Raw genomic sequence first — 5,728 nt, 5'->3', positions numbered from 1 at the left:
GGGGAGTCACTGATGACCTTTGAACCGTTGAACTGTGCTGAGCCCAGCCTCTGACACTGTTGCTGTAAGCACCTCTGACATGCCCAGGCTCTCATACAAACACACACACAGATGTTTTGTTTGCCTAGTTTTTAACTTTACTACATAGACATGCCAATTCAATACAGGCTTTCTAACTGCAACTCTCTGATAAGAGTGCCATGGTCATTTTGATTTATAGGGGATAGTTCGATGAATTCATGGATACCATTTTTATGTCTCTGCAAGCAGTTTGGAGGTAGTCGAAGGTCGTTTCTGGAGCAATTGCTAACTAGCGTTAGCGCAATGCAGAAACTACCTTCAACTTCCTTCAAACTGCACGCAGAGACATAAAAATGGTATCTATGAGTTTATCGGACTCCAGGTAAGTAGAAAAGTTCTCAAACAATCCCTTTAAGTTTAGCCTCCATAAACAACCACACACAAGTTTACACTGGAACCACCCCAGTAGAGCTGCTGGTGAACTGTGACTGAACCTTTCACCCACTTTTATGGCAGGTTTATGTCATAGTAACAAAGTATAATGTCGGTGAAACAATTATACCACATACACCAGCCACTGGATGTACGTGTATGACACTGCAGTTATAGTCCATTTTATACCGAATACAAACCTATTTCCATTACAAACAATGCATGATAGTTTAAACCGTGATTCTTAAAACATGTACAATATACTGTGCAACAACAGGACATAGAGAACTGCAAATTGTGATATTACGTAAACATTCTGAGCAAACGATTGTGAAACGATTGTCCTTAGAACACCTGAACAAATGTTGTCTCCTATCCCAGATATAATGCTAAAGCTTCAGCTTAACAAGCAAATATGACTTGGGTTCAATAACACCAGGTTGGTTATGGATTCTCTTTTTCATGACAATTTTGACAATTGTGTTATAAGTATATGAACAATCACAGATTTTTTGGTGTGGATATCAGATGCTTTGCCAGTATATCACTTCTGTGTCTATGGATAGAGTGCGTCATCTAGTGGTTGACAAGGATATTGCATTTATTTTTCTATCAGAGAAGTTCAACTGCCACAGGTGTTGACCAGAGACTACAGCATCACCTAGTGGTGATTCTTCCTAACAGCATGCAAAACAGCACGCTGGCTGTCTACATGCACACACAACCTTTACCATTCATCTAAAACATGAATCAGATGTATGTGCCCCCTACTCTGCCTCCACCAGAATATCTGATAATAAGACTAATTAATAAAATGGATGTGTCAACAATAGTCTTTGAAGAGAAATCCCTCTTCCCCAACGTATTAAAACACTGACTGAATACATTCATGTGTTAGTTAAAGAACCTTTATTTTTCTAATGTTGCACCCCCTCTGTTCTTTTCCATACCTCTTCGAAATCACCAGGGGACTTTTTATGTCTGACATGCAATATAAGCATGATAATTACAATAGTATTGTTAACGGGCATACTTGCCGTTTATTCTGTAAACCACAGAACTCTGAGTTTCTCACACCAACATTGGCACAGGTGCTGAATTCCAATGGATCCTACATAACTGACTGAGAGGACGTTACCCTCTGGCCTTGTTCACTCCCCTTCTCAGATCTGAATAGGACTGTTCAGGTGAAAGCAACACGCTAGAAACTAGGTGGAGTTTTATTGCTTACACCTGCTGTACCTAGTTGCCTCAGATCAATGAAGGGGAGTGAACGAGGGCAGAGGGAATACAACATCCTCTTGAAGTGAAATGCTGCCAGGGTGTTATCAGAGCATAGGGAGGTTGTTCCAGTTTATATCCAGAATCCAGTGTATCTGAGAAATGCAGAAATACACATAGATTGGTGAAAGGTGTGTGGAAAGTAAGGTGAAGGCCATATGAATTGTTCCAGGAAACACACCTGTCGCGGCGGTCTGCCGGCAATTAGGCTCCTACCATTGATTGGCAGTTTTTAATTTATTCTCCTTCATCCACAGCGGTCATGAAGGAGAAGGACCAATGAGAAAGTGTGTCATCAAGAGCAGCGAGGCGTCCCTGAAGACTAGGGTTTAAAGTTGGATGTGTCACACTGTTGCCCAGTAGACAACCTATTAATCAACATGATCCCCATTGTTCTGGCCTCAGTGATCATCGCTAGCGCTAAGGGTCAGCCTCTATGTGCATGTGTGTGGACGTTAGACAGAGAATCCAACTGCAATCCTGGAGAGCTGAAGGGTGTGCAAGTTTTTGCTCCAGCCCAACACTGATATGCCTAATTCAACCTGATTCAACTATTAGTCCAGACTGGCAACTATGATTAGTTAATCAGTTGAATCAGGTATGTTTGTGCTGGGCTTTAACAAGAACCTGCACTGTAGCCCTCTAGGACCGGAGTTGGAGACACCTGTGTTAGAGAGAAAGACCTGACCCTGAACTGTCTCTCTGTCTACCCCCCTAGCACCCGTGTGGTCAACGGAGTGGATGCCAAGCCCCACAGCTGGCCCTGGCTGGTACTCTTAGAACCCTATCTCCCTCTCTCTAAATACAATGATTATAATACTGGGTTTCATTTACATAGGGCACTTTTCCCCATAGGTCGTACTTCACACATCATATGTTTTTGTATGGAGTAGCTCGCTCAATCCACCCTCAGTCTTTCACACACTCACTTTCCTTTTGTCAAATTTATTTTTCTTTCTTTCTTTCTCTCCAGATCTCTCTGCAGTTTGAGAGGGACGGTGAGTGGAGACACCTGCAGAGGACTTCTGATTGCCATCAACTGGGTCATGACCACTGCTCACTGTATCAAGTAAGAGAGGATACACATTCACACATACACACAGTGCATCCAAAGAACACCTTTGCACACAAACACACACACGCACGCACAGGCAGACACACACACACTCAGACACAAACATAGCTTTCGGCTCATATATAACCACTGACCATTTGACCTTCTCCATCCCTCCCATGCATGGCTGTGAGCATGCATGTATCATGTATCTCTCTCTCTCTCTCTCTCTCTCTCTCTCTCTCTCTCTCTCTCTCTCTCTCTCTCTCTCTCTCTCTCTCTCTCTCTCTCTCTCTCTCTCTCTCTCTCTCTCTCTCTCTGTCCATCCTCTATTACATCACCGGTTGGGGCAGGCTCTCCAGTAAGCCACTATGTGTGTACGTAGGTGTGTGTGTGATGATAACTTTCATGTGTGTGCCTGTTGGGTAATTAACTACAGTGTGACATCAGGGTCTGATGCCCGGGATGGACCACGCCACCTGCTCCAAGCCCGACTGGTGGGGCCTCACTCTCAGGGCCACCATTAGTGTGTGCAGGAGGAGATGGCATTGTTGCTGGCTGCAACTTGAGTATCCATTGGGGATGGAAGAGGGAGAGAGAGACAGGGAGAGAGAGACAGGTAGAGAGACAGGGAGAGAGAGAGACAGGGAGAGAGAGAGACAGGGAGAGAGACAGGGAGAGAGACAGCGAGAGAGACAGGGAGGGAGATACATGGAGAGAGACAGGGAGCGAGACAGGGAGAGAGAGGCAGGGAGAGCTACAGAGAGAGAGACAGGGAGAGAGAGACAGGGAGAGAGACAGGGAGAGAGAGACAGGGAGAGAGACAGGGAGAGAGAGACAGGGAGAGAGACAGGGAGCGAGACAGGGAGAGAGAGGCAGGGAGATCTACAGAGAGAGAGAGACAGGGAGAGAGAGACAGGGAGAGAGACAGGGAGAGAGAGACAGGGAGAGAGATACATGGAGAGAGACAGAGAGAGAGACAGGGAGAGAGAGACATGGAGAGAGACAGGGAGAGAGATACAGGGAGAGAGAAACAGGGAGGGAGAGAAATGGAGAGAGACAGGGAGAGAGACAGGGAGAGAGCGATAGGGAGAGAGAGACAGGGAGAGAGAGAAATGGAGAGAGAGACAGGGAGAGAGAGACAGGGAGAGAGAGACAGCGAGAGAGACAGGGAGAGAGAGACAGGGAGAGAGACAGGGAGAGAGACAGGGAGAGAGAGACAGGGAGAGAGATACAGGGAGAGAGACAGGGAAAGAATGACAGGGAGAGAGAGACAGGGAGAGAGAGAAAGGGAGAGAGACAGGGAGAGAGAGACAATGACAGAGACAGGGAGAGAGCGACAGGGAGAGAGAGAAATGGAGAGAGAGACAGGGAGAGAGAGACAGGGAGAGAGAGACAGGGAGAGAGAGAGACAGGGAGAGAGACAGGGAGAGAGAGAGACAGGGAGAGAGATACAGGGAGAGAGACACAGGGAGAGAGAGACAGGGAGAGAGAGACAGGGAGAGAGAGACAGGGAGAGAGAGAAAATGTAGTGTGTATGTGAACCATGTGTTTGTGTGTAAGCATACGTGTTGTTGTTTATTGTTTGTGTTTGTGTGTGTGTTAATGTGTGTGCACTTGTGCGTCTGTGTGTGCATGCATGTGAGTGTTTATGTGTGTGTGTTTGTGTTGTGTGCATCTGACAGAATATCGTGGTGTATAAGACAGTACATTTTGTGTTTGAACATTGTCTTTGGTTAAGTATTAAATGCCCTTCTCTCCTCTGATCCTATAGGGTGACTCTGATGGCCTTCTGAACCGCAAGAACCCAGAAGGAGTATGGGAGGTCCACGGTATTGCCAGCTTTGTGTCTGGTCTGCAACTACGAGAATAAGCCTACCGTATTCACCCGCATCTCCAACTTCAATGACTGGATCGACCAGGTAAAAGAGAGATAAACCATGTTCACACACATAGGTCATTGCAGTCTTAATTAACCCCTAGACTCTAGGCCTAGAGTCTAAGCCTCTAGGAGGTGTTATCTACCAACCTAACATAAGGAATTGTTTTAAGATAGAATCAGGCCTTACTGATCAGCATGACGCTGGCATCCTGGAAAATAAAATGTTTATTTTCAGATGGATGTGTTCAGAAGGCTTTGAATGACTTTTATTAGTTATTCTATAGTCATGAAACTTTCACAGAACATGGAGGGGAAGGACTACTTTCAAGTTATTATTATAAAAAAAATTAAAAAAGTGAGATACAAGGTTTTTGCTGGATGGTACTTGTCCTGTTCTATCTGTCTATTTTTTTCAGGCTATGATCAGCAACTAAAGCGGAGCAGAATGGTGAATTGACTCCAATAAAAAAGGATTTAGCAAGATGGCTCTGTGATGTCTTTGTGTTTACTCTGTTATTTCAGGAATCATTTAATCTACTCCAGTTCACAAAACGTTCTAACAGTCACCACAAGTGGTCCTCAGTCACTCATGATAAAAATAAAGGATTTCTATAAGATGTTTGCTTTGTGGGAGATATTCCTATACATTTATCTTCATACACACTTAAAGGCCCAGTGCAGTTAAAAATGTGATTTTTTAAATACATTTCTACACCATAAGGTTGGAATAATACTGTGAAATTGTGAAAATGATGATAATGCCCTTTTAGTGTAACTGTTTGAAAAGAGCAACTGGAATCTCAGCCTGTTTTGGGGGGATGGAGATTTGGCCTGCCATGTGACAAATCAATTCTTGCTTGAGAAATTGCTCTTTGCTAAGAAGCAATTTTTTTGTCTTCTTTTTTTTTTAACAATTATTATTGAAAACAATCACACTAAGGTAGTTAATTGTTACCCAGAAATGATTTGATATCAAAATCAAAATGGCTTTGTTGGAACTTTAATAATTTGGCAATTAAAAATAAGTTGTTTTGTTCATGCTGTTTACTTAATATTTG

General features: G+C 43.9%; 1 pseudogene; it reads left to right on the top strand.

Moving 5' to 3' along the window:
* Positions 1 to 374: 374 nt before the first annotated feature.
* On the top strand, positions 375 to 5,104 carry LOC121584307 (annotated as a pseudogene).
* Positions 5,105 to 5,728: the final 624 nt, after the last annotated feature.

The sequence above is a fragment of the Coregonus clupeaformis genome, chromosome 16 (genome assembly GCF_020615455.1).
Source record: "Coregonus clupeaformis isolate EN_2021a chromosome 16, ASM2061545v1, whole genome shotgun sequence".
Classification (NCBI taxonomy): domain Eukaryota; kingdom Metazoa; phylum Chordata; class Actinopteri; order Salmoniformes; family Salmonidae; genus Coregonus; species Coregonus clupeaformis.
The sequence above is the reverse complement of the archived record's forward strand: the minus strand, read 5'-3'. Positions and strand labels throughout refer to the sequence as shown.